Here is a 21,449-nt window from a genome sequence, read left to right as displayed (position 1 = left end):
TTAAAACACCTCCAAAGAAGAGGAAAAATGCGTTGGCCTAGAAACGAACTTGCCTCAATTACAATGGTGGAAACAGTAAAATTGATTGCTTAGCAGAGGATGGTTTCGATCCATCGACCTCTGGGTTATGGGCCCAGCACGCTTCCGCTGCGCCACTCTGCTTCTGTCTCTAAAGGAGATGAGAAGCATAACTACCCTCTGGTTCCTGTCAAGCTGCTAGCGGGAAGGCGGTCTCTGCCGTTTCAGCAAGTTTAGCTTAAAAGCCGATTGTTATGGGCTGAAGTCCACCTGGAGACCAGCATTTGGGTTTTCGCTTGTGCCTAGTCACGAGCATGCAGCACCGTTGTCTCTGTGGCGCAATCGGTTAGCGCGTTCGGCTGTTAACCGAAAGGTTGGTGGTTCAAGCCCACCCAGGGACGAGGTCCCCTTTTTGATTTGGTTGCACGTCACAGCTAAAGGTGGTTCTTTGGCGAGCCTTAGATGTGCTCTCAACTGAAAGCTTGGTCTCTGTGCCTGTTTTAAAGTCCCAATGTTGACGGGAGACCTCTCTGGAAAGGGTGTTTCTAGTGTTAAGAGTAGGGGTCAGCGGAAGTGTGTGTGTTTCAGCAGCTTGAAACATCCCAAATGAAAACATACCCCCCAAAAAAATGTCCTTCGAGCCGGAATCGAACCAGCGACCTAAGGATTGCCGATTGTTCTACTACAGTCCTCCGCTCTACCAGCTGAGCTATCGAAGGATTGGCAAAGCTGGGTGTGTGCAACTCTTTGGCTTGGCTAAGAGTGCCATGAGCATTAGCTAAAAAGATGTTTGAAAAAGTCAAAAAGTTTTTGGAGGATGCGGGCATCGATCCCGCTACCTCTTGCATGCTAAGCGAGCGCTCTACCATTTGAGCTAATCCCCCATGTCTGACCCACGCATTTAGCCACGCAATCCACTGATCAATCTCTGTAACTGTTTGAAACTTTTTTTTTTTTTTTTTTTAAGTGTCAAAATATTTTTGACATTAGAAGACTAAGACTGGGATGTTTACAGAGCTTCGCGTGGCTTAATACTTAGGACAAGAAAGTTGTTATGTAGCAGATGAGGCTCTAGAGCCATGGGACCCTTTTGGGAGGAGCATTGTAATGGGAGGAGCATTGTAATGTAAGGAGCTGAAAGGGTGCTTCAAGCTGCAAAATTTTTTACCATGAAAGAGCAAGCATAGGAGACAGGTGACAAAACCTTGAAAGAAATGCGTTGGCCGGGAATCAAACCCGGGTCAACTGCTTGGAAGGCAGCTATGCTTACCACTATACCACCAACGCTTCTTTGACAGCTGTGATGTCGGTGATGTCGGTGACGTCTGTGATTCGCATGGCTTAGACTGACTACTTCTGCTATCATGAAGAGCAAAATTCGTTCACAAAGACCTTAAAACACCTCCAAAGAAGAGGAACAATGCGTTGGCCTAGAAACGAACTTGCCTCAATTACAATGGTGGAAACAGTAAAATTGATTGCTTAGCAGAGGATGGTTTCGATCCATCGACCTCTGGGTTATGGGCCCAGCACGCTTCCGCTGCGCCACTCTGCTTCTGTCTGTAAAGGAGATGAGAAGCATAACTACCCTCTGGTTCCTGTCAAGCTGCTAGCGGGAAGGCGGTCTCTGCCGTTTCAGCAAGTTTAGCTTAAAAGCCGATTGTTATGGGCTGAAGTCCACCTGGAGACCAGCATTTGGGTTTTCGCTTGTGCCTAGTCACGAGCATGCAGCACCGTTGTCTCTGTGGCGCAATCGGTTAGCGCGTTCGGCTGTTAACCGAAAGGTTGGTGGTTCAAGCCCACCCAGGGACGAGGTCCCCTTTTTGATTTGGTTGCACGTCACAGCTAAAGGTGGTTCTTTGGCGAGCCTTAGATGTGCTCTCAACTGAAAGCTTGGTCTCTGTGCCTGTTTTAAAGTCCCAATGTTGACGGGAGACCTCTCTGGAAAGGGTGTTTCTAGTGTTAAGAGTAGGGGTCAGCGGAAGTGTGTGTGTTTCAGCAGCTTGAAACATCCCAAATGAAAACATACCCCCCAAAAAAATGTCCTTCGAGCCGGAATCGAACCAGCGACCTAAGGATTGCCGATTGTTCTACTACAGTCCTCCGCTCTACCAGCTGAGCTATCGAAGGATTGGCAAAGCTGGGTGTGTGCAACTCTTTGGCTTGGCTAAGAGTGCCATGAGCATTAGCTAAAAAGATGTTTGAAAAAGTCAAAAAGTTTTTGGAGGATGCGGGCATCGATCCCGCTACCTCTCGCATGCTAAGCGAGCGCTCTACCATTTGAGCTAATCCCCCATGTCTGACCCACGCATTTAGCCACGCAATCCACTGATCAATCTCTGTAACTGTTTGAAACTTTTTTTTTTTTTTTTTTTTAAGTGTCAAAATATTTTTGACATTAGAAGACTAAGACTGGGATGTTTACAGAGCTTCGCGTGGCTTAATACTTAGGACAAGAAAGTTGTTATGTAGCAGATGAGGCTCTAGAGCCATGGGACCCTTTTGGGAGGAGCATTGTAATGGGAGGAGCATTGTAATGTAAGGAGCTGAAAGGGTGCTTCTAGCTGCAAAATTTTTTACCATGAAAGAGCAAGCATAGGAGACAGGTGACAAAACCTTGAAAGAAATGCGTTGGCCGGGAATCGAACCCGGGTCAACTGCTTGGAAGGCAGCTATGCTTACCACTATACCACCAACGCTTCTTTGACAGCTGTGATGTCGGTGATGTCGGTGACGTCTGTGATTCGCATGGCTTAGACTGACTACTTCTGCTATCATGAAGAGCAAAATTCGTTCACAAAGACCTTAAAACACCTCCAAAGAAGAGGAACAATGCGTTGGCCTAGAAACAAACTTGCCTCAATTACAATGGTGGAAACAGTAAAATTGATTGCTTAGCAGAGGATGGTTTCGATCCATCGACCTCTGGGTTATGGGCCCAGCACGCTTCCGCTGCGCCACTCTGCTTCTGTCTCTAAAGGAGATGAGAAGCATAACTACCCTCTGGTTCCTGTCAAGCTGCTAGCGGGAAGGCGGTCTCTGCCGTTTCAGCAAGTTTAGCTTAAAAGCCGATTGTTATGGGCTGAAGTCCACCTGGAGACCAGCATTTGGGTTTTCGCTTGTGCCTAGTCACGAGCATGCAGCACCGTTGTCTCTGTGGCGCAATCGGTTAGCGCGTTCGGCTGTTAACCGAAAGGTTGGTGGTTCAAGCCCACCCAGGGACGAGGTCCCCTTTTTGATTTGGTTGCACGTCACAGCTAAAGGTGGTTCTTTGGCGAGCCTTAGATGTGCTCTCAACTGAAAGCTTGGTCTCTGTGCCTGTTTTAAAGTCCCAATGTTGACGGGAGACCTCTCTGGAAAGGGTGTTTCTAGTGTTAAGAGTAGGGGTCAGCGGAAGTGTGTGTGTTTCAGCAGCTTGAAACATCCCAAATGAAAACATACCCCCCAAAAAAATGTCCTTCGAGCCGGAATCGAACCAGCGACCTAAGGATTGCCGATTGTTCTACTACAGTCCTCCGCTCTACCAGCTGAGCTATCAAAGGATTGGCAAAGCTGGGTGTGTGCAACTCTTTGGCTTGGCTAAGAGTGCCATGAGCATTAGCTAAAAAGATGTTTGAAAAAGTCAAAAAGTTTTTGGAGGATGCGGGCATCGATCCCGCTACCTCTCGCATGCTAAGCGAGCGCTCTACCATTTGAGCTAATCCCCCATGTCTGACCCACGCATTTAGCCACGCAATCCACTGATCAATCTCTGTAACTGTTTGAAACTTTTTTTTTTTTTTTTTTTTTTTAAGTGTCAAAATATTTTTGACATTAGAAGACTAAGACTGGGATGTTTACAGAGCTTCGCGTGGCTTAATACTTAGGACAAGAAAGTTGTTATGTAGCAGATGAGGCTCTAGAGCCATGGGACCCTTTTGGGAGGAGCATTGTAATGGGAGGAGCATTGTAATGTAAGGAGCTGAAAGGGTGCTTCTAGCTGCAAAATTTTTTACCATGAAAGAGCAAGCATAGGAGACAGGTGACAAAACCTTGAAAGAAATGCATTGGCCGGGAATCGAACCCGGGTCAACTGCTTGGAAGGCAGCTATGCTTACCACTATACCACCAACGCTTCTGTGACAGCTGTGATGTCGGTGATGTCGGTGACGTCTGTGATTCGCATGGCTTAGACTGACTACTTCTGCTATCATGAAGAGCAAAATTCGTTCACAAAGACCTTAAAACACCTCCAAAGAAGAGGAACAATGCGTTGGCCTAGAAACGAACTTGCCTCAATTACAATGGTGGAAACAGTAAAATTGATTGCTTAGCAGAGGATGGTTTCGATCCATCGACCTCTGGGTTATGGGCCCAGCACGCTTCCGCTGCGCCACTCTGCTTCTGTCTGTAAAGGAGATGAGAAGCATAACTACCCTCTGGTTCCTGTCAAGCTGCTAGTGGGAAGGCGGTCTCTGCCGTTTCAGCAAGTTTAGCTTAAAAGCCGATTGTTATGGGCTGAAGTCCACCTGGAGACCAGCATTTGGGTTTTCGCTTGTGCCTAGTCACGAGCATGCAGCACCGTTGTCTCTGTGGCGCAATCGGTTAGCGCGTTCGGCTGTTAACCGAAAGGTTGGTGGTTCAAGCCCACCCAGGGACGAGGTCCCCTTTTTGATTTGGTTGCACGTCACAGCTAAAGGTGGTTCTTTGGCGAGCCTTAGATGTGCTCTCAACTGAAAGCTTGGTCTCTGTGCCTGTTTTAAAGTCCCAATGTTGACGGGAGACCTCTCTGGAAAGGGTGTTTCTAGTGTTAAGAGTAGGGGTCAGCGGAAGTGTGTGTGTTTCAGCAGCTTGAAACATCCCAAATGAAAACATACCCCCCAAAAAAATGTCCTTCGAGCCGGAATCGAACCAGCGACCTAAGGATTGCCGATTGTTCTACTACAGTCCTCCGCTCTACCAGCTGAGCTATCGAAGGATTGGCAAAGCTGGGTGTGTGCAACTCTTTGGCTTGGCTAAGAGTGCCATGAGCATTAGCTAAAAAGATGTTTGAAAAAGTCAAAAAGTTTTTGGAGGATGCGGGCATCGATCCCGCTAGCTCTCGCATGCTAAGCGAGCGCTCTACCATTTGAGCTAATCCCCCATGTCTGACCCACGCATTTAGCCACGCAATCCACTGATCAATCTCTGTAACTGTTTGAAACTTTTTTTTTTTTTTTTTTTAAGTGTCAAAATATTTTTGACATTAGAAGACTAAGACTGGAATGTTTACAGAGCTTCGCGTGGCTTAATACTTAGGACAAGAAAGTTGTTATGTAGCAGATGAGGCTCTAGAGCCATGGGACCCTTTTGGGAGGAGCATTGTAATGGGAGGAGCATTGTAATGTAAGGAGCTGAAAGGGTGCTTCTAGCTGCAAAATTTTTTACCATGAAAGAGCAAGCATAGGAGACAGGTGACAAAACCTTGAAAGAAATGCATTGGCCGGGAATCGAACCCGGGTCAACTGCTTGGAAGGCAGCTATGCTTACCACTATACCACCAACGCTTCTGTGACAGCTGTGATGTCGGTGATGTCGGTGACGTCTGTGATTCGCATGGCTTAGACTGACTACTTCTGCTATCATGAAGAGCAAAATTCGTTCACAAAGACCTTAAAACACCTCCAAAGAAGAGGAACAATGCGTTGGCCTAGAAACGAACTTGCCTCAATTACAATGGTGGAAACAGTAAAATTGATTGCTTAGCAGAGGATGGTTTCGATCCATCGACCTCTGGGTTATGGGCCCAGCACGCTTCCGCTGCGCCACTCTGCTTCTGTCTGTAAAGGAGATGAGAAGCATAACTACCCTCTGGTTCCTGTCAAGCTGCTAGTGGGAAGGCGGTCTCTGCCGTTTCAGCAAGTTTAGCTTAAAAGCCGATTGTTATGGGCTGAAGTCCACCTGGAGACCAGCATTTGGGTTTTCGCTTGTGCCTAGTCACGAGCATGCAGCACCGTTGTCTCTGTGGCGCAATCGGTTAGCGCGTTCGGCTGTTAACCGAAAGGTTGGTGGTTCAAGCCCACCCAGGGACGAGGTCCCCTTTTTGATTTGGTTGCACGTCACAGCTAAAGGTGGTTCTTTGGCAAGCCTTAGATGTGCTCTCAACTGAAAGCTTGGTCTCTGTGCCTGTTTTAAAGTCCCAATGTTGACGGGAGACCTCTCTGGAAAGGGTGTTTCTAGTGTTAAGAGTAGGGGTCAGCGGAAGTGTGTGTGTTTCAGCAGCTTGAAACATCCCAAATGAAAACATACCCCCCAAAAAAATGTCCTTCGAGCCGGAATCGAACCAGCGACCTAAGGATTGCCGATTGTTCTACTACAGTCCTCCGCTCTACCAGCTGAGCTATCGAAGGATTGGCAAAGCTGGGTGTGTGCAACTCTTTGGCTTGGCTAAGAGTGCCATGAGCATTAGCTAAAAAGATGTTTGAAAAAGTCAAAAAGTTTTTGGAGGATGCGGGCATCGATCCCGCTAGCTCTCGCATGCTAAGCGAGCGCTCTACCATTTGAGCTAATCCCCCATGTCTGACCCACGCATTTAGCCACGCAATCCACTGATCAATCTCTGTAACTGTTTGAAACTTTTTTTTTTTTTTTTTTTAAGTGTCAAAATATTTTTGACATTAGAAGACTAAGACTGGGATGTTTACAGAGCTTCGCGTGGCTTAATACTTAGGACAAGAAAGTTGTTATGTAGCAGATGAGGCTCTAGAGCCATGGGACCCTTTTGGGAGGAGCATTGTAATGGGAGGAGCATTGTAATGTAAGGAGCTGAAAGGGTGCTTCTAGCTGCAAAATTTTTTACCATGAAAGAGCAAGCATAGGAGACAGGTGACAAAACCTTGAAAGAAATGCGTTGGCCGGGAATCAAACCCGGGTCAACTGCTTGGAAGGCAGCTATGCTTACCACTATACCACCAACGCTTCTTTGACAGCTGTGATGTCGGTGATGTCGGTGACGTCTGTGATTCGCATGGCTTAGACTGACTACTTCTGCTATCATGAAGAGCTAGCATCGACATCACAGCTGTCAAAGAAGCGTTGGTGGTATAGTGGTAAGCATAGCTGCCTTCCAAGCAGTTGACCCGGGTTCGATTCCAGCATTTGGGTTTTCGCTTGTGCCTAGTCATGAGCATGCAGCACCGTTGTCTCTGTGGCGCAATCGGTTAGCGCGTTCGGCTGTTAACCGAAAGGTTGGTGGTTCAAGCCCACCCAGGGACGAGGTCCCCTTTTTGATTTGGTTGCACGTCACAGCTAAAGTCCCAATGTTGACGGGAGACCTCTCTGGAAAGGGTGTTTCTAGTGTTAAGAGTAGGGGTCAGCGGAAGTGTGTGTGTTTCAGCAGCTTGAAACATCCCAAATGAAAACATACCCCCCAAAAAAATGTCCTTCGAGCCGGTATCGAACCAGCGACCTAAGGATTGCCGATTGTTCTACTACAGTCCTCCGCTCTACCAGCTGAGCTATCGAAGGATTGGCAAAGCTGGGTGTGTGCAACTCTTTGGCTTGGCTAAGAGTGCCATGAGCATTAGCTAAAAAGATGTTTGAAAAAGTCAAAAAGTTTTTGGAGGATGCGGGCATCGATCCCGCTACCTCTCACATGCTAAGCGAGCGCTCTACCATTTGAGCTAATCCCCCATGTCTGACCCACGCATTTAGCCACGCAATCCACTGATCAATCTCTGTAACTGTTTGAAACTTTTTTTTTTTTTTTTAAGTGTCAAAATATTTTTGACATTAGAAGACTAAGACTGGGATGTTTACAGAGCTTCGCGTGGCTTAATACTTAGGACAAGAAAGTTGTTATGTAGCAGATGAGGCTCTAGAGCCATGGGACCCTTTTGGGAGGAGCATTGTAATGGGAGGAGCATTGTAATGTAAGGAGCTGAAAGGGTGCTTCTAGCTGCAAAAATTTTTACCATGAAAGAGCAAGCATAGGAGACAGGTGACAAAACCTTGAAAGAAATGCGTTGGCCGGGAATCAAACCCGGGTCAACTGCTTGGAAGGCAGCTATGCTTACCACTATACCACCAACGCTTCTTTGACAGCTGTGATGTCGGTGATGTCGGTGACGTCTGTGATTCGCATGGCTTAGACTGACTACTTCTGCTATCATGAAGAGCTAGCATCGACATCACAGCTGTCAAAGAAGCGTTGGTGGTATAGTGGTAAGCATAGCTGCCTTCCAAGCAGTTGACCCGGGTTCGATTCCAGCATTTGGGTTTTCGCTTGTGCCTAGTCACGAGCATGCAGCACCGTTGTCTCTGTGGCGCAATCGGTTAGCGCGTTCGGCTGTTAACCGAAAGGTTGGTGGTTCAAGCCCACCCAGGGACGAGGTCCCCTTTTTGATTTGGTTGCACTTCACAGCTAAAGTCCCTATGTTGACGGGAGACCTCTCTGGAAAGGGTGTTTCTAGTGTTAAGAGTAGGGGTCAGCGGAAGTGTGTGTGTTTCAGCAGCTTGAAACATCCCAAATGAAAACATACCCCCCAAAAAAATGTCCTTCGAGCCGGAATCGAACCAGCGACCTAAGGATTGCCGATTGTTCTACTACAGTCCTCCGCTCTACCAGCTGAGCTATCGAAGGATTGGCAAAGCTGGGTGTGTGCAACTCTTTGGCTTGGCTAAGAGTGCCATGAGCATTAGCTAAAAAGATGTTTGAAAAAGTCAAAAAGTTTTTGGAGGATGCGGGCATCGATCCCGCTACCTCTCGCATGCTAAGCGAGCGCTCTACCATTTGAGCTAATCCCCCATGTCTGACCCACGCATTTAGCCACGCAATCCACTGATCAATCTCTGTAACTGTTTGAAACTTTTTTTTTTTTTTTTTTTTTTTTAAGTGTCAAAATATTTTTGACATTAGAAGACTAAGACTGGGATGTTTACAGAGCTTCGCGTGGCTTAATACTTAGGACAAGAAAGTTGTTATGTAGCAGATGAGGCTCTAGAGCCATGGGACCCTTTTGGGAGGAGCATTGTAATGGGAGGAGCATTGTAATGTAAGGAGCTGAAAGGGTGCTTCTAGCTGCAAAATTTTTTACCATGAAAGAGCAAGCATAGGAGACAGGTGACAAAACCTTGAAAGAAATGCATTGGCCGGGAATCGAACCCGGGTCAACTGCTTGGAAGGCAGCTATGCTTACCACTATACCACCAACGCTTCTGTGACAGCTGTGATGTCGGTGATGTCGGTGACATCTGTGATTCGCATGGCTTAGACTGACTACTTCTGCTATCATGAAGAGCAAAATTCGTTCACAAAGACCTTAAAACACCTCCAAAGAAGAGGAACAATGCGTTGGCCTAGAAACGAACTTGCCTCAATTACAATGGTGGAAACAGTAAAATTGATTGCTTAGCAGAGGATGGTTTCGATCCATCGACCTCTGGGTTATGGGCCCAGCACGCTTCCGCAGCGCCACTCTGCTTCTGTCTGCAAAGGAGATGAGAAGCATAACTACCCTCTGGTTTCTGTCAAGCTGCTAGCGGGAAGGCGGTCTCTGCCGTTTCAGCAAGTTTAGCTTAAAAGCCGATTGTTATGGGCTGAAGTCCACCTGGAGACCAGCATTTGGGTTTTCGCTTGTGCCTAGTCACGAGCATGCAGCACCGTTGTCTCTGTGGCGCAATCGGTTAGCGCGTTCGGCTGTTAACCGAAAGGTTGGTGGTTCAAGCCCACCCAGGGACGAGGTCCCCTTTTTGATTTGGTTGCACGTCACAGCTAAAGGTGGTTCTTTGGCGAGCCTTAGATGTGCTCTCAACTGAAAGCTTGGTCTCTGTGCCTGTTTTAAAGTCCCAATGTTGACGGGAGACCTCTCTGGAAAGGGTGTTTCTAGTGTTAAGAGTAGGGGTCAGCGGAAGTGTGTGTGTTTCAGCAGCTTGAAACATCCCAAATGAAAACATACCCCCCAAAAAAATGTCCTTCGAGCCGGAATCGAACCAGCGACCTAAGGATTGCCGATTGTTCTACTACAGTCCTCCGCTCTACCAGCTGAGCTATCGAAGGATTGGCAAAGCTGGGTGTGTGCAACTCTTTGGCTTGGCTAAGAGTGCCATGAGCATTAGCTAAAAAGATGTTTGAAAAAGTCAAAAAGTTTTTGGAGGATGCGGGCATCGATCCCGCTACCTCTCGCATGCTAAGCGAGCGCTCTACCATTTGAGCTAATCCCCCATGTCTGACCCACGCATTTAGCCACGCAATCCACTGATCAATCTCTGTAACTGTTTGAAACTTTTTTTTTTTTTTTTTTTTTTTTAAGTGTCAAAATATTTTTGACATTAGAAGACTAAGACTGGGATGTTTACAGAGCTTCGCGTGGCTTAATACTTAGGACAAGAAAGTTGTTATGTAGCAGATGAGGCTCTAGAGCCATGGGACCCTTTTGGGAGGAGCATTGTAATGGGAGGAGCATTGTAATGTAAGGAGCTGAAAGGGTGCTTCTAGCTGCAAAATTTTTTACCATGAAAGAGCAAGCATAGGAGACAGGTGACAAAACCTTGAAAGAAATGCATTGGCCGGGAATCGAACCCGGGTCAACTGCTTGGAAGGCAGCTATGCTTACCACTATACCACCAACGCTTCTGTGACAGCTGTGATGTCGGTGATGTCGGTGACATCTGTGATTCGCATGGCTTAGACTGACTACTTCTGCTATCATGAAGAGCAAAATTCGTTCACAAAGACCTTAAAACACCTCCAAAGAAGAGGAACAATGCGTTGGCCTAGAAACGAACTTGCCTCAATTACAATGGTGGAAACAGTAAAATTGATTGCTTAGCAGAGGATGGTTTCGATCCATCGACCTCTGGGTTATGGGCCCAGCACGCTTCCGCAGCGCCACTCTGCTTCTGTCTGCAAAGGAGATGAGAAGCATAACTACCCTCTGGTTTCTGTCAAGCTGCTAGCGGGAAGGCGGTCTCTGCCGTTTCAGCAAGTTTAGCTTAAAAGCCGATTGTTATGGGCTGAAGTCCACCTGGAGACCAGCATTTGGGTTTTCGCTTGTGCCTAGTCACGAGCATGCAGCACCGTTGTCTCTGTGGCGCAATCGGTTAGCGCGTTCGGCTGTTAACCGAAAGGTTGGTGGTTCAAGCCCACCCAGGGACGAGGTCCCCTTTTTGATTTGGTTGCACGTCACAGCTAAAGGTGGTTCTTTGGCGAGCCTTAGATGTGCTCTCAACTGAAAGCTTGGTCTCTGTGCCTGTTTTAAAGTCCCAATGTTGACGGGAGACCTCTCTGGAAAGGGTGTTTCTAGTGTTAAGAGTAGGGGTCAGCGGAAGTGTGTGTGTTTCAGCAGCTTGAAACATCCCAAATGAAAACATACCCCCCAAAAAAATGTCCTTCGAGCCGGAATCGAACCAGCGACCTAAGGATTGCCGATTGTTCTACTACAGTCCTCCGCTCTACCAGCTGAGCTATCGAAGGATTGGCAAAGCTGGGTGTGTGCAACTCTTTGGCTTGGCTAAGAGTGCCATGAGCATTAGCTAAAAAGATGTTTGAAAAAGTCAAAAAGTTTTTGGAGGATGCGGGCATCGATCCCGCTACCTCTCGCATGCTAAGCGAGCGCTCTACCATTTGAGCTAATCCCCCATGTCTGACCCACGCATTTAGCCACGCAATCCACTGATCAATCTCTGTAACTGTTTGAAACTTTTTTTTTTTTTTTTTTTTTTTTAAGTGTCAAAATATTTTTGACATTAGAAGACTAAGACTGGGATGTTTACAGAGCTTCGCGTGGCTTAATACTTAGGACAAGAAAGTTGTTATGTAGCAGATGAGGCTCTAGAGCCATGGGACCCTTTTGGGAGGAGCATTGTAATGGGAGGAGCATTGTAATGTAAGGAGCTGAAAGGGTGCTTCTAGCTGCAAAATTTTTTACCATGAAAGAGCAAGCATAGGAGACAGGTGACAAAACCTTGAAAGAAATGCGTTGGCCGGGAATCAAACCCGGGTCAACTGCTTGGAAGGCAGCTATGCTTACCACTATACCACCAACGCTTCTTTGACAGCTGTGATGTCGGTGATGTCGGTGACGTCTGTGATTCGCATGGCTTAGACTGACTACTTCTGCTATCATGAAGAGCTAGCATCGACATCACAGCTGTCAAAGAAGCGTTGGTGGTATAGTGGTAAGCATAGCTGCCTTCCAAGCAGTTGACCCGGGTTCGATTCCAGCATTTGGGTTTTCGCTTGTGCCTAGTCACGAGCATGCAGCACCGTTGTCTCTGTGGCGCAATCGGTTAGCGCGTTCGGCTGTTAACCGAAAGGTTGGTGGTTCAAGCCCACCCAGGGACGAGGTCCCCTTTTTGATTTGGTTGCACGTCACAGCTAAAGTCCCAATGTTGACGGGAGACCTCTCTGGAAAGGGTGTTTCTAGTGTTAAGAGTAGGGGTCAGCGGAAGTGTGTGTGTTTCAGCAGCTTGAAACATCCCAAATGAAAACATACCCCCCAAAAAAATGTCCTTCGAGCCGGAATCGAACCAGCGACCTAAGGATTGCCGATTGTTCTACTACAGTCCTCCGCTCTACCAGCTGAGCTATCGAAGGATTGGCAAAGCTGGGTGTGTGCAACTCTTTGGCTTGGCTAAGAGTGCCATGAGCATTAGCTAAAAAGATGTTTGAAAAAGTCAAAAAGTTTTTGGAGGATGCGGGCATCGATCCCGCTACCTCTCGCATGCTAAGCGAGCGCTCTACCATTTGAGCTAATCCCCCATGTCTGACCCACGCATTTAGCCACGCAATCCACTGATCAATCTCTGTAACTGTTTGAAACTTTTTTTTTTTTTTTTTTTTTTTTAAGTGTCAAAATATTTTTGACATTAGAAGACTAAGACTGGGATGTTTACAGAGCTTCGCGTGGCTTAATACTTAGGACAAGAAAGTTGTTATGTAGCAGATGAGGCTCTAGAGCCATGGGACCCTTTTGGGAGGAGCATTGTAATGGGAGGAGCATTGTAATGTAAGGAGCTGAAAGGGTGCTTCTAGCTGCAAAATTTTTTACCATGAAAGAGCAAGCATAGGAGACAGGTGACAAAACCTTGAAAGAAATGCATTGGCCGGGAATCGAACCCGGGTCAACTGCTTGGAAGGCAGCTATGCTTACCACTATACCACCAACGCTTCTGTGACAGCTGTGATGTCGGTGATGTCGGTGACATCTGTGATTCGCATGGCTTAGACTGACTACTTCTGCTATCATGAAGAGCAAAATTCGTTCACAAAGACCTTAAAACACCTCCAAAGAAGAGGAACAATGCGTTGGCCTAGAAACGAACTTGCCTCAATTACAATGGTGGAAACAGTAAAATTGATTGCTTAGCAGAGGATGGTTTCGATCCATCGACCTCTGGGTTATGGGCCCAGCACGCTTCCGCAGCGCCACTCTGCTTCTGTCTGCAAAGGAGATGAGAAGCATAACTACCCTCTGGTTTCTGTCAAGCTGCTAGCGGGAAGGCGGTCTCTGCCGTTTCAGCAAGTTTAGCTTAAAAGCCGATTGTTATGGGCTGAAGTCCACCTGGAGACCAGCATTTGGGTTTTCGCTTGTGCCTAGTCACGAGCATGCAGCACCGTTGTCTCTGTGGCGCAATCGGTTAGCGCGTTCGGCTGTTAACCGAAAGGTTGGTGGTTCAAGCCCACCCAGGGACGAGGTCCCCTTTTTGATTTGGTTGCACGTCACAGCTAAAGGTGGTTCTTTGGCGAGCCTTAGATGTGCTCTCAACTGAAAGCTTGGTCTCTGTGCCTGTTTTAAAGTCCCAATGTTGACGGGAGACCTCTCTGGAAAGGGTGTTTCTAGTGTTAAGAGTAGGGGTCAGCGGAAGTGTGTGTGTTTCAGCAGCTTGAAACATCCCAAATGAAAACATACCCCCCAAAAAAATGTCCTTCGAGCCGGAATCGAACCAGCGACCTAAGGATTGCCGATTGTTCTACTACAGTCCTCTGCTCTACCAGCTGAGCTATCGAAGGATTGGCAAAGCTGGGTGTGTGCAACTCTTTGGCTTGGCTAAGAGTGCCATGAGCATTAGCTAAAAAGATGTTTGAAAAAGTCAAAAAGTTTTTGGAGGATGCGGGCATCGATCCCGCTACCTCTCGCATGCTAAGCGAGCGCTCTACCATTTGAGCTAATCCCCCATGTCTGACCCACGTATTTAGCCACGCAATCCACTGATCAATCTCTGTAACTGTTTGAAACTTTTTTTTTTTTTTTTTTTTTTTTTTTTTTTAAGTGTCAAAATATTTTTGACATTAGAAGACTAAGACTGGGATGTTTACAGAGCTTCGCGTGGCTTAATACTTAGGACAAGAAAGTTGTTATGTAGCAGATGAGGCTCTAGAGCCATGGGACCCTTTTGGGAGGAGCATTGTAATGGGAGGAGCATTGTAATGTAAGGAGCTGAAAGGGTGCTTCAAGCTGCAAAATTTTTTACCATGAAAGAGCAAGCATAGGAGACAGGTGACAAAACCTTGAAAGAAATGCGTTGGCCGGGAATCGAACCCGGGTCAACTGCTTGGACGGCAGCTATGCTTACCACTATACCACCAACGCTTCTGTGACAGCTGTGATGTCGGTGATGTCGGTGACGTCTGTGATTCGCATGGCTTAGACTGACTACTTCTGCTATCATGAAGAGCAAAATTCGTTCACAAAGACCTTAAAACACCTCCAAAGAAGAGGAACAATGCGTTGGCCTAGAAACGAACTTGCCTCCATTACAATGGTGGAAACAGTAAAATTGATTGCTTAGCAGAGGATGGTTTCGATCCATCGACCTCTGGGTTATGGGCCCAGCACGCTTCCGCTGCGCCACTCTGCTTCTGTCTGTAAAGGAGATGAGAAGCATAACTACCCTCTGGTTCCTGTCAAGCTGCTAGCGGGAAGGCGGTCTCTGCCGTTTCAGCAAGTTTAGCTTAAAAGCCGATTGTTATGGGCTGAAGTCCACCTGGAGACCAGCATTTGGGTTTTCGCTTGTGCCTAGTCACGAGCATGCAGCACCGTTGTCTCTGTGGCGCAATCGGTTAGCGCGTTCGGCTGTTAACCGAAAGGTTGGTGGTTCAAGCCCACCCAGGGACGAGGTCCCCTTTTTGATTTGGTTGCACGTCACAGCTAAAGGTGGTTCTTTGGCGAGCCTTAGATGTGCTCTCAACTGAAAGCTTGGTCTCTGTGCCTGTTTTAAAGTCCCAATGTTGACGGGAGACCTCTCTGGAAAGGGTGTTTCTAGTGTTAAGAGTAGGGGTCAGCGGAAGTGTGTGTGTTTCAGCAGCTTGAAACATCCCAAATGAAAACATACCCCCCAAAAAAATGTCCTTCGAGCCGGAATCAAACCAGCGACCTAAGGATTGCCGATTGTTCTACTACAGTCCTCCGCTCTACCAGCTGAGCTATCGAAGGATTGGCAAAGCTGGGTGTGTGCAACTCTTTGGCTTGGCTAAGAGTGCCATGAGCATTAGCTAAAAAGATCACCGACATCACAGCTGTCAAAGAAGCGTTGGTGGTATAGTGGTAAGCATAGATGCCTTCCAAGCAGTTGACCCGGGTTCGATTCCAGCATTTGGGTTTTCGCTTGTGCCTAGTCACGAGCATGCAGCACCGTTGTCTCTGTGGCGCAATCGGTTAGCGCGTTCGGCTGTTAACCGAAAGGTTGGTGGTTCAAGCCCACCCAGGGACGAGGTCCCCTTTTTGATTTGGTTGCACGTCACAGCTAAAGTCCCAATGTTGACGGGAGACCTCTCTGGAAAGGGTGTTTCTAGTGTTAAGAGTAGGGGTCAGCGGAAGTGTGTGTGTTTCAGCAGCTTGAAACATCCCAAATGAAAACATACCCCCCAAAAAAATGTCCTTCGAGCCGGAATCGAACCAGCGACCTAAGGATTGCCGATTGTTCTACTACAGTCCTCCGCTCTACCAGCTGAGCTATCGAAGGATTGGCAAAGCTGGGTGTGTGCAACTCTTTGGCTTGGCTAAGAGTGCCATGAGCATTAGCTAAAAAGATGTTTGAAAAAGTCAAAAAGTTTTTGGAGGATGCGGGCATCGATCCCGCTACCTCTCGCATGCTAAGCGAGCGCTCTACCATTTGAGCTAATCCCCCATGTCTGACCCACGCATTTAGCCACGCAATCCACTGATCAATCTCTGTAACTGTTTGAAACTTTTTTTTTTTTTTTTTTTTTTTTTAAGTGTCAAAATATTTTTGACATTAGAAGACTAAGACTGGGATGTTTACAGAGCTTCGCGTGGCTTAATACTTAGGACAAGAAAGTTGTTATGTAGCAGATGAGGCTCTAGAGCCATGGGACCCTTTTGGGAGGAGCATTGTAATGGGAGGAGCATAGTAATGTAAGGAGCTGAAAGGGTGCTTCTAGCTGCAAAATTTTTTACCATGAAAGAGCAAGCATAGGGGACAGGTGACAAAACCTTGAAAGAAATGCGTTGGCCGGGAATCGAACCCGGGTCAACTGCTTGGAAGGCAGCTATGCTTACCACTATACCACCAACGCTTCTTTGACAGCTGTGATGTCGGTGATGTCGGTGACGTCTGTGATTCGCATGGCTTAGACTGACTACTTCTGCTATCATGAAGAGCAAAATTCGTTCACAAAGACCTTAAAACACCTCCAAAGAAGAGGAACAATGCGTTGGCCTAGAAACGAACTTGCCTCAATTACAATGGTGGAAACAGTAAAATTGATTGCTTAGCAGAGGATGGTTTCGATCCATCGACCTCTGGGTTATGGGCCCAGCACGCTTCCGCTGCGCCACTCTGCTTCTGTCTGTAAAGGAGATGAGAAGCATAACTACCCTCTGGTTCCTGTCAAGCTGCTAGCGGGAAGGCGGTCTCTGCCGTTTCAGCAAGTTTAGCTTAAAAGCCGATTGTTATGGGCTGAAGTCCACCTGGAGACCAGCATTTGGGTTTTCGCTTGTGCCTAGTCACGAGCATGCAGCACCGTTGTCTCTGTGGCGCAATCGGTTAGCGCGTTCGGCTGTTAACCGAAAGGTTGGTGGTTCAAGCCCACCCAGGGACGAGGTCCCCTTTTTGATTTGGTTGCACGTCACAGCTAAAGGTGGTTCTTTGGCGAGCCTTAGATGTGCTCTCAACTGAAAGCTTGGTCTCTGTGCCTGTTTTAAAGTCCCAATGTTGACGGGAGACCTCTCTGGAAAGGGTGTTTCTAGTGTTAAGAGTAGGGGTCAGCGGAAGTGTGTGTGTTTCAGCAGCTTGAAACATCCCAAATGAAAACATACCCCCCAAAAAAATGTCCTTCGAGCCGGAATCGAACCAGCGACCTAAGGATTGCCGATTGTTCTACTACAGTCCTCCGCTCTACCAGCTGAGCTATCGAAGGATTGGCAAAGCTGGGTGTGTGCAACTCTTTGGCTTGGCTAAGAGTGCCATGAGCATTAGCTAAAAAGATGTTTGAAAAAGTCAAAAAGTTTTTGGAGGATGCGGGCATCGATCCCGCTACCTCTCGCATGCTAAGCGAGCGCTCTACCATTTGAGCTAATCCCCCATGTCTGACCCACGCACTTAGCCACGCAATCCACTGATCAATCTCTGTAACTGTTTGAAACTTTTTTTTTTTTTTTTTTTTTTTTAAGTGTCAAAATATTTTTGACATTAGAAGACTAAGACTGGGATGTTTACAGAGCTTCGCGTGGCTTAATACTTAGGACAAGAAAGTTGTTATGTAGCAGATGAGGCTCTAGAGCCATGGGACCCTTTTGGGAGGAGCATTGTAATGGGAGGAGCATTGTAATGTAAGGAGCTGAAAGGGTGCTTCTAGCTGCAAAATTTTTTACCATGAAAGAGCAAGCATAGGGGACAGGTGACAAAACCTTGAAAGAAATGCGTTGGCCGGGAATCGAACCCGGGTCAACTGCTTGGAAGGCAGCTATGCTTACCACTATACCACCAACGCTTCTTTGAGGTTTTCGCTTGTGCCTAGTCACGAGCATGCAGCACCGTTGTCTCTGTGGCGCAATCGGTTAGCGCGTTCGGCTGTTAACCGAAAGGTTGGTGGTTCAAGCCCACCCAGGGACGAGGTCCCCTTTTTGATGGGAGGAGCATTGTAATGTAAGGAGCTGAAAGGGTGCTTCTAGCTGCAAAATTTTTTACCATGAAAGAGCAAGCATAGGAGACAGGTGACAAAACCTTGAAAGAAATGCGTTGGCCGGGAATCAAACCCGGGTCAACTGCTTGGAAGGCAGCTATGCTTACCACTATACCACCAACGCTTCTTTGACAGCTGTGATGTCGGTGATGTCGGTGACGTCTGTGATTCGCATGGCTTAGACTGACTACTTCTGCTATCATGAAGAGCAAAATTCGTTCACAAAGACCTTAAAACACCTCCAAAGAAGAGGAACAATGCGTTGGCCTAGAAACGAACTTGCCTCAATTACAATGGTGGAAACAGTAAAATTGATTGCTTAGCAGAGGATGGTTTCGATCCATCGACCTCTGGGTTATGGGCCCAGCACGCTTCCGCTGCGCCACTCTGCTTCTGTCTGTAAAGGAGATGAGAAGCATAACTACCCTCTGGTTCCTGTCAAGCTGCTAGTGGGAAGGCGGTCTCTGCCGTTTCAGCAAGTTTAGCTTAAAAGCCGATTGTTATGGGCTGAAGTCCACCTGGAGACCAGCATTTGGGTTTTCGCTTGTGCCTAGTCACGAGCATGCAGCACCGTTGTCTCTGTGGCGCAATCGGTTAGCGCGTTCGGCTGTTAACCGAAAGGTTGGTGGTTCAAGCCCACCCAGGGACGAGGTCCCCTTTTTGATTTGGTTGCACGTCACAGCTAAAGGTGGTTCTTTGGCGAGCCTTAGATGTGCTCTCAACTGAAAGCTTGGTCTCTGTGCCTGTTTTAAAGTCCCAATGTTGACGGGAGACCTCTCTGGAAAGGGTGTTTCTAGTGTTAAGAGTAGGGGTCAGCGGAAGTGTGTGTGTTTCAGCAGCTTGAAACATCCCAAATGAAAACATACCCCCCAAAAAAATGTCCTTCGAGCCGGAATCGAACCAGCGACCTAAGGATTGCCGATTGTTCTACTACAGTCCTCCGCTCTACCAGCTGAGCTATCGAAGGATTGGCAAAGCTGGGTGTGTGCAACTCTTTGGCTTGGCTAAGAGTGCCATGAGCATTAGCTAAAAAGATGTTTGAAAAAGTCAAAAAGTTTTTGGAGGATGCGGGCATCGATCCCGCTACCTCTCGCATGCTAAGCGAGCGCTCTACCATTTGAGCTAATCCCCCATGTCTGACCCACGCATTTAGCCACGCAATCCACTGATCAATCTCTGTAACTGTTTGAAACTTTTTTTTTTTTTTTTTTTTTTTTAAGTGTCAAAATATTTTTGACATTAGAAGACTAAGACTGGGATGTTTACAGAGCTTCGCGTGGCTTAATACTTAGGACAAGAAAGTTGTGTGCAACTCTTTGGCTTGGCTAAGAGTGCCATGAGCATTAGCTAAAAAGATGTTTGAAAAAGTCAAAAAGTTTTTGGAGGATGCGGGCATCGATCCCGCTACCTCTCGCATGCTAAGCGAGCGCTCTACCATTTGAGCTAATCCCCCATGTCTGACCCACGCATTTAGCCACGCAATCCACTGATCAATCTCTGTAACTGTTTGAAACTTTTTTTTTTTTTTTTTTTTTTTTTAAGTGTCAAAATATTTTTGACATTAGAAGACTAAGACTGGGATGTTTACAGAGCTTCGCGTGGCTTAATACTTAGGACAAGAAAGTTGTTATGTAGCAGATGAGGCTCTAGAGCCATGGGACCCTTTTGGGAGGAGCATTGTAATGGGAGGAGCATTGTAATGTAAGGAGCTGAAAGGGTGCTTCAAGCTGCAAAATTTTTTACCATGAAAGAGCAAGCATAGGAGACAGGTGACAAAACCTTGAAAGAAATGCGTTGGCCGGGAATCGAACCCGGGTCAACTGCTTGGACGGCAGCTATGCTTACCACTATACCACCAACGCTTCTGTGACAGCTGTGATGTCGGTGATGTCGGTGACGTCTGTGATTCGCATGGCTTAGACTGACTACTTCTGCCATCATGAAGAGCAAAATTCGTTCACAAAGACCTTAAAACACCTCCAAAGAAGAGGAACAATGCGTTGGCCTAGAAACGAACTTGCCTCAATTACAATGGTGGAAACAGTAAAATTGATTGCTTAGCAGAGGATGGTTTCGATCCATCGACCTCTGGGTTATGGGCCCAGCACGCTTCCGCTGCGCCACTCTGCTTCTGTCTGTAAAGGAGATGAGAAGCATAACTACCCTCTGGTTTCTGTCAAGCTGCTAGCGGGAAGGCGGTCTCTGCCGTTTCAGCAAGTTTAGCTTAAAAGCCGATTGTTATGGGCTGAAGTCCACCTGGAGACCAGCATTTGGGTTTTCGCTTGTGCCTAGTCACGAGCATGCAGCACCGTTGTCTCTGTGGCGCAATCGGTTAGCGCGTTCGGCTGTTAACCGAAAGGTTGGTGGTTCAAGCCCACCCAGGGACGAGGTCCCCTTTTTGATGGGAGGAGCATTGTAATGTAAGGAGCTGAAAGGGTGCTTCTAGCTGCAAAATTTTTTACCATGAAAGAGCAAGCATAGGAGACAGGTGACAAAACCTTGAAAGAAATGCGTTGGCCGGGAATCAAACCCGGGTCAACTGCTTGGAAGGCAGCTATGCTTACCACTATACCACCAACGCTTCTTTGACAGCTGTGATGTCGGTGATGTCGGTGACGTCTGTGATTCGCATGGCTTAGACTGACTACTTCTGCTATCATGAAGAGCAAAATTCGTTCACAAAGACCTTAAAACACCTCCAAAGAAGAGGAACAATGCGTTGGCCTAGAAACGAACTTGCCTCAATTACAATGGTGGAAACAGTAAAATTGATTGCTTAGCAGAGGATGGTTTCGATCCATCGACCTCTGGGTTATGGGCCCAGCACGCTTCCGCTGCGCCACTCTGCTTCTGTCTGTAAAGGAGATGAGAAGCATAACTACCCTCTGGTTCCTGTCAAGCTGCTAGTGGGAAGGCGGTCTCTGCCGTTTCAGCAAGTTTAGCTTAAAAGCCGATTGTTATGGGCTGAAGTCCACCTGGAGACCAGCATTTGGGTTTTCGCTTGTGCCTAGTCACGAGCATGCAGCACCGTTGTCTCTGTGGCGCAATCGGTTAGCGCGTTCGGCTGTTAACCGAAAGGTTGGTGGTTCAAGCCCACCCAGGGACGAGGTCCCCTTTTTGATTTGGTTGCACGTCACAGCTAAAGGTGGTTCTTTGGCGAGCCTTAGATGTGCTCTCAACTGAAAGCTTGGTCTCTGTGCCTGTTTTAAAGTCCCAATGTTGACGGGAGACCTCTCTGGAAAGGGTGTTTCTAGTGTTAAGAGTAGGGGTCAGCGGAAGTGTGTGTGTTTCAGCAGCTTGAAACATCCCAAATGAAAACATACCCCCC

At 47.3% G+C, this 21,449-nt stretch overlaps 58 non-coding genes across 58 annotated transcripts; 18 read left to right on the top strand and 40 right to left on the bottom strand.

Moving 5' to 3' along the window:
- The first annotated feature begins 345 nt into the window (after positions 1-345).
- On the top strand, positions 346-419 carry TRNAN-GUU (transfer RNA asparagine (anticodon GUU)). Its single transcript has one exon. It is a non-coding gene; the product is annotated as a tRNA-Asn (tRNA).
- Positions 420-650: 231 nt separating this feature from the next.
- Positions 651-737, bottom strand: TRNAY-GUA (transfer RNA tyrosine (anticodon GUA)). The gene is given in 2 exon segments: positions 651-686; positions 701-737. It is a non-coding gene; the product is annotated as a tRNA-Tyr (tRNA).
- A 496-nt stretch (positions 738-1,233) lies between these two features.
- Positions 1,234-1,305, bottom strand: TRNAG-UCC (transfer RNA glycine (anticodon UCC)). Its single transcript has one exon. It is a non-coding gene; the product is annotated as a tRNA-Gly (tRNA).
- Positions 1,306-1,756: 451 nt separating this feature from the next.
- Positions 1,757-1,830, top strand: TRNAN-GUU (transfer RNA asparagine (anticodon GUU)). Its single transcript has one exon. It is a non-coding gene; the product is annotated as a tRNA-Asn (tRNA).
- Positions 1,831-2,061: 231 nt separating this feature from the next.
- Positions 2,062-2,148, bottom strand: TRNAY-GUA (transfer RNA tyrosine (anticodon GUA)). The gene is given in 2 exon segments: positions 2,062-2,097; positions 2,112-2,148. It is a non-coding gene; the product is annotated as a tRNA-Tyr (tRNA).
- A 92-nt stretch (positions 2,149-2,240) lies between these two features.
- On the bottom strand, positions 2,241-2,313 carry TRNAA-AGC (transfer RNA alanine (anticodon AGC)). Its single transcript has one exon. It is a non-coding gene; the product is annotated as a tRNA-Ala (tRNA).
- A 332-nt stretch (positions 2,314-2,645) lies between these two features.
- On the bottom strand, positions 2,646-2,717 carry TRNAG-UCC (transfer RNA glycine (anticodon UCC)). Its single transcript has one exon. It is a non-coding gene; the product is annotated as a tRNA-Gly (tRNA).
- A 451-nt stretch (positions 2,718-3,168) lies between these two features.
- On the top strand, positions 3,169-3,242 carry TRNAN-GUU (transfer RNA asparagine (anticodon GUU)). Its single transcript has one exon. It is a non-coding gene; the product is annotated as a tRNA-Asn (tRNA).
- Positions 3,243-3,473: 231 nt separating this feature from the next.
- TRNAY-GUA (transfer RNA tyrosine (anticodon GUA)) lies at positions 3,474-3,560 on the bottom strand. Its single transcript is given in 2 exon segments — positions 3,474-3,509; positions 3,524-3,560. It is a non-coding gene; the product is annotated as a tRNA-Tyr (tRNA).
- A 92-nt stretch (positions 3,561-3,652) lies between these two features.
- TRNAA-AGC (transfer RNA alanine (anticodon AGC)) lies at positions 3,653-3,725 on the bottom strand. The gene has a single exon. It is a non-coding gene; the product is annotated as a tRNA-Ala (tRNA).
- A 335-nt stretch (positions 3,726-4,060) lies between these two features.
- Positions 4,061-4,132, bottom strand: TRNAG-UCC (transfer RNA glycine (anticodon UCC)). Its single transcript has one exon. It is a non-coding gene; the product is annotated as a tRNA-Gly (tRNA).
- Positions 4,133-4,583: 451 nt separating this feature from the next.
- On the top strand, positions 4,584-4,657 carry TRNAN-GUU (transfer RNA asparagine (anticodon GUU)). The gene has a single exon. It is a non-coding gene; the product is annotated as a tRNA-Asn (tRNA).
- Positions 4,658-4,888: 231 nt separating this feature from the next.
- On the bottom strand, positions 4,889-4,975 carry TRNAY-GUA (transfer RNA tyrosine (anticodon GUA)). Its single transcript is given in 2 exon segments — positions 4,889-4,924; positions 4,939-4,975. It is a non-coding gene; the product is annotated as a tRNA-Tyr (tRNA).
- Positions 4,976-5,471: 496 nt separating this feature from the next.
- TRNAG-UCC (transfer RNA glycine (anticodon UCC)) lies at positions 5,472-5,543 on the bottom strand. Its single transcript has one exon. It is a non-coding gene; the product is annotated as a tRNA-Gly (tRNA).
- A 451-nt stretch (positions 5,544-5,994) lies between these two features.
- On the top strand, positions 5,995-6,068 carry TRNAN-GUU (transfer RNA asparagine (anticodon GUU)). Its single transcript has one exon. It is a non-coding gene; the product is annotated as a tRNA-Asn (tRNA).
- Positions 6,069-6,299: 231 nt separating this feature from the next.
- TRNAY-GUA (transfer RNA tyrosine (anticodon GUA)) lies at positions 6,300-6,386 on the bottom strand. The gene is given in 2 exon segments: positions 6,300-6,335; positions 6,350-6,386. It is a non-coding gene; the product is annotated as a tRNA-Tyr (tRNA).
- Positions 6,387-6,882: 496 nt separating this feature from the next.
- On the bottom strand, positions 6,883-6,954 carry TRNAG-UCC (transfer RNA glycine (anticodon UCC)). Its single transcript has one exon. It is a non-coding gene; the product is annotated as a tRNA-Gly (tRNA).
- Positions 6,955-7,177: 223 nt separating this feature from the next.
- TRNAN-GUU (transfer RNA asparagine (anticodon GUU)) lies at positions 7,178-7,251 on the top strand. Its single transcript has one exon. It is a non-coding gene; the product is annotated as a tRNA-Asn (tRNA).
- Positions 7,252-7,416: 165 nt separating this feature from the next.
- TRNAY-GUA (transfer RNA tyrosine (anticodon GUA)) lies at positions 7,417-7,503 on the bottom strand. Its single transcript is given in 2 exon segments — positions 7,417-7,452; positions 7,467-7,503. It is a non-coding gene; the product is annotated as a tRNA-Tyr (tRNA).
- A 493-nt stretch (positions 7,504-7,996) lies between these two features.
- Positions 7,997-8,068, bottom strand: TRNAG-UCC (transfer RNA glycine (anticodon UCC)). The gene has a single exon. It is a non-coding gene; the product is annotated as a tRNA-Gly (tRNA).
- Positions 8,069-8,291: 223 nt separating this feature from the next.
- Positions 8,292-8,365, top strand: TRNAN-GUU (transfer RNA asparagine (anticodon GUU)). Its single transcript has one exon. It is a non-coding gene; the product is annotated as a tRNA-Asn (tRNA).
- A 165-nt stretch (positions 8,366-8,530) lies between these two features.
- TRNAY-GUA (transfer RNA tyrosine (anticodon GUA)) lies at positions 8,531-8,617 on the bottom strand. Its single transcript is given in 2 exon segments — positions 8,531-8,566; positions 8,581-8,617. It is a non-coding gene; the product is annotated as a tRNA-Tyr (tRNA).
- Positions 8,618-8,709: 92 nt separating this feature from the next.
- TRNAA-AGC (transfer RNA alanine (anticodon AGC)) lies at positions 8,710-8,782 on the bottom strand. The gene has a single exon. It is a non-coding gene; the product is annotated as a tRNA-Ala (tRNA).
- Positions 8,783-9,118: 336 nt separating this feature from the next.
- TRNAG-UCC (transfer RNA glycine (anticodon UCC)) lies at positions 9,119-9,190 on the bottom strand. The gene has a single exon. It is a non-coding gene; the product is annotated as a tRNA-Gly (tRNA).
- A 451-nt stretch (positions 9,191-9,641) lies between these two features.
- Positions 9,642-9,715, top strand: TRNAN-GUU (transfer RNA asparagine (anticodon GUU)). The gene has a single exon. It is a non-coding gene; the product is annotated as a tRNA-Asn (tRNA).
- Positions 9,716-9,946: 231 nt separating this feature from the next.
- On the bottom strand, positions 9,947-10,033 carry TRNAY-GUA (transfer RNA tyrosine (anticodon GUA)). Its single transcript is given in 2 exon segments — positions 9,947-9,982; positions 9,997-10,033. It is a non-coding gene; the product is annotated as a tRNA-Tyr (tRNA).
- A 92-nt stretch (positions 10,034-10,125) lies between these two features.
- TRNAA-AGC (transfer RNA alanine (anticodon AGC)) lies at positions 10,126-10,198 on the bottom strand. The gene has a single exon. It is a non-coding gene; the product is annotated as a tRNA-Ala (tRNA).
- A 336-nt stretch (positions 10,199-10,534) lies between these two features.
- On the bottom strand, positions 10,535-10,606 carry TRNAG-UCC (transfer RNA glycine (anticodon UCC)). The gene has a single exon. It is a non-coding gene; the product is annotated as a tRNA-Gly (tRNA).
- Positions 10,607-11,057: 451 nt separating this feature from the next.
- Positions 11,058-11,131, top strand: TRNAN-GUU (transfer RNA asparagine (anticodon GUU)). Its single transcript has one exon. It is a non-coding gene; the product is annotated as a tRNA-Asn (tRNA).
- A 231-nt stretch (positions 11,132-11,362) lies between these two features.
- TRNAY-GUA (transfer RNA tyrosine (anticodon GUA)) lies at positions 11,363-11,449 on the bottom strand. The gene is given in 2 exon segments: positions 11,363-11,398; positions 11,413-11,449. It is a non-coding gene; the product is annotated as a tRNA-Tyr (tRNA).
- A 92-nt stretch (positions 11,450-11,541) lies between these two features.
- Positions 11,542-11,614, bottom strand: TRNAA-AGC (transfer RNA alanine (anticodon AGC)). Its single transcript has one exon. It is a non-coding gene; the product is annotated as a tRNA-Ala (tRNA).
- A 336-nt stretch (positions 11,615-11,950) lies between these two features.
- Positions 11,951-12,022, bottom strand: TRNAG-UCC (transfer RNA glycine (anticodon UCC)). The gene has a single exon. It is a non-coding gene; the product is annotated as a tRNA-Gly (tRNA).
- Positions 12,023-12,245: 223 nt separating this feature from the next.
- On the top strand, positions 12,246-12,319 carry TRNAN-GUU (transfer RNA asparagine (anticodon GUU)). The gene has a single exon. It is a non-coding gene; the product is annotated as a tRNA-Asn (tRNA).
- Positions 12,320-12,484: 165 nt separating this feature from the next.
- On the bottom strand, positions 12,485-12,571 carry TRNAY-GUA (transfer RNA tyrosine (anticodon GUA)). The gene is given in 2 exon segments: positions 12,485-12,520; positions 12,535-12,571. It is a non-coding gene; the product is annotated as a tRNA-Tyr (tRNA).
- A 92-nt stretch (positions 12,572-12,663) lies between these two features.
- Positions 12,664-12,736, bottom strand: TRNAA-AGC (transfer RNA alanine (anticodon AGC)). Its single transcript has one exon. It is a non-coding gene; the product is annotated as a tRNA-Ala (tRNA).
- A 336-nt stretch (positions 12,737-13,072) lies between these two features.
- TRNAG-UCC (transfer RNA glycine (anticodon UCC)) lies at positions 13,073-13,144 on the bottom strand. The gene has a single exon. It is a non-coding gene; the product is annotated as a tRNA-Gly (tRNA).
- Positions 13,145-13,595: 451 nt separating this feature from the next.
- On the top strand, positions 13,596-13,669 carry TRNAN-GUU (transfer RNA asparagine (anticodon GUU)). Its single transcript has one exon. It is a non-coding gene; the product is annotated as a tRNA-Asn (tRNA).
- A 231-nt stretch (positions 13,670-13,900) lies between these two features.
- On the bottom strand, positions 13,901-13,987 carry TRNAY-GUA (transfer RNA tyrosine (anticodon GUA)). Its single transcript is given in 2 exon segments — positions 13,901-13,936; positions 13,951-13,987. It is a non-coding gene; the product is annotated as a tRNA-Tyr (tRNA).
- A 92-nt stretch (positions 13,988-14,079) lies between these two features.
- Positions 14,080-14,152, bottom strand: TRNAA-AGC (transfer RNA alanine (anticodon AGC)). Its single transcript has one exon. It is a non-coding gene; the product is annotated as a tRNA-Ala (tRNA).
- An 866-nt stretch (positions 14,153-15,018) lies between these two features.
- Positions 15,019-15,092, top strand: TRNAN-GUU (transfer RNA asparagine (anticodon GUU)). The gene has a single exon. It is a non-coding gene; the product is annotated as a tRNA-Asn (tRNA).
- Positions 15,093-15,323: 231 nt separating this feature from the next.
- TRNAY-GUA (transfer RNA tyrosine (anticodon GUA)) lies at positions 15,324-15,410 on the bottom strand. Its single transcript is given in 2 exon segments — positions 15,324-15,359; positions 15,374-15,410. It is a non-coding gene; the product is annotated as a tRNA-Tyr (tRNA).
- A 203-nt stretch (positions 15,411-15,613) lies between these two features.
- Positions 15,614-15,687, top strand: TRNAN-GUU (transfer RNA asparagine (anticodon GUU)). Its single transcript has one exon. It is a non-coding gene; the product is annotated as a tRNA-Asn (tRNA).
- A 165-nt stretch (positions 15,688-15,852) lies between these two features.
- TRNAY-GUA (transfer RNA tyrosine (anticodon GUA)) lies at positions 15,853-15,939 on the bottom strand. Its single transcript is given in 2 exon segments — positions 15,853-15,888; positions 15,903-15,939. It is a non-coding gene; the product is annotated as a tRNA-Tyr (tRNA).
- A 92-nt stretch (positions 15,940-16,031) lies between these two features.
- TRNAA-AGC (transfer RNA alanine (anticodon AGC)) lies at positions 16,032-16,104 on the bottom strand. Its single transcript has one exon. It is a non-coding gene; the product is annotated as a tRNA-Ala (tRNA).
- Positions 16,105-16,441: 337 nt separating this feature from the next.
- Positions 16,442-16,513, bottom strand: TRNAG-UCC (transfer RNA glycine (anticodon UCC)). The gene has a single exon. It is a non-coding gene; the product is annotated as a tRNA-Gly (tRNA).
- A 451-nt stretch (positions 16,514-16,964) lies between these two features.
- On the top strand, positions 16,965-17,038 carry TRNAN-GUU (transfer RNA asparagine (anticodon GUU)). The gene has a single exon. It is a non-coding gene; the product is annotated as a tRNA-Asn (tRNA).
- A 231-nt stretch (positions 17,039-17,269) lies between these two features.
- On the bottom strand, positions 17,270-17,356 carry TRNAY-GUA (transfer RNA tyrosine (anticodon GUA)). Its single transcript is given in 2 exon segments — positions 17,270-17,305; positions 17,320-17,356. It is a non-coding gene; the product is annotated as a tRNA-Tyr (tRNA).
- Positions 17,357-17,448: 92 nt separating this feature from the next.
- TRNAA-AGC (transfer RNA alanine (anticodon AGC)) lies at positions 17,449-17,521 on the bottom strand. The gene has a single exon. It is a non-coding gene; the product is annotated as a tRNA-Ala (tRNA).
- Positions 17,522-17,857: 336 nt separating this feature from the next.
- TRNAG-UCC (transfer RNA glycine (anticodon UCC)) lies at positions 17,858-17,929 on the bottom strand. The gene has a single exon. It is a non-coding gene; the product is annotated as a tRNA-Gly (tRNA).
- A 48-nt stretch (positions 17,930-17,977) lies between these two features.
- Positions 17,978-18,051, top strand: TRNAN-GUU (transfer RNA asparagine (anticodon GUU)). The gene has a single exon. It is a non-coding gene; the product is annotated as a tRNA-Asn (tRNA).
- A 122-nt stretch (positions 18,052-18,173) lies between these two features.
- On the bottom strand, positions 18,174-18,245 carry TRNAG-UCC (transfer RNA glycine (anticodon UCC)). The gene has a single exon. It is a non-coding gene; the product is annotated as a tRNA-Gly (tRNA).
- Positions 18,246-18,696: 451 nt separating this feature from the next.
- On the top strand, positions 18,697-18,770 carry TRNAN-GUU (transfer RNA asparagine (anticodon GUU)). Its single transcript has one exon. It is a non-coding gene; the product is annotated as a tRNA-Asn (tRNA).
- A 231-nt stretch (positions 18,771-19,001) lies between these two features.
- Positions 19,002-19,088, bottom strand: TRNAY-GUA (transfer RNA tyrosine (anticodon GUA)). Its single transcript is given in 2 exon segments — positions 19,002-19,037; positions 19,052-19,088. It is a non-coding gene; the product is annotated as a tRNA-Tyr (tRNA).
- A 92-nt stretch (positions 19,089-19,180) lies between these two features.
- Positions 19,181-19,253, bottom strand: TRNAA-AGC (transfer RNA alanine (anticodon AGC)). The gene has a single exon. It is a non-coding gene; the product is annotated as a tRNA-Ala (tRNA).
- Positions 19,254-19,501: 248 nt separating this feature from the next.
- Positions 19,502-19,574, bottom strand: TRNAA-AGC (transfer RNA alanine (anticodon AGC)). The gene has a single exon. It is a non-coding gene; the product is annotated as a tRNA-Ala (tRNA).
- An 860-nt stretch (positions 19,575-20,434) lies between these two features.
- On the top strand, positions 20,435-20,508 carry TRNAN-GUU (transfer RNA asparagine (anticodon GUU)). The gene has a single exon. It is a non-coding gene; the product is annotated as a tRNA-Asn (tRNA).
- Positions 20,509-20,630: 122 nt separating this feature from the next.
- Positions 20,631-20,702, bottom strand: TRNAG-UCC (transfer RNA glycine (anticodon UCC)). The gene has a single exon. It is a non-coding gene; the product is annotated as a tRNA-Gly (tRNA).
- A 451-nt stretch (positions 20,703-21,153) lies between these two features.
- On the top strand, positions 21,154-21,227 carry TRNAN-GUU (transfer RNA asparagine (anticodon GUU)). The gene has a single exon. It is a non-coding gene; the product is annotated as a tRNA-Asn (tRNA).
- The last annotated feature ends 222 nt before the right edge of the window (positions 21,228-21,449 follow it).

The sequence above is a fragment of the Hyla sarda genome, chromosome 3 (assembly GCF_029499605.1).
Source record: "Hyla sarda isolate aHylSar1 chromosome 3, aHylSar1.hap1, whole genome shotgun sequence".
In the NCBI taxonomy this organism is placed as follows: Eukaryota; Metazoa; Chordata; class Amphibia; order Anura; family Hylidae; genus Hyla; species Hyla sarda.
This window is presented reverse-complemented; position numbering and strand designations above follow the sequence as displayed.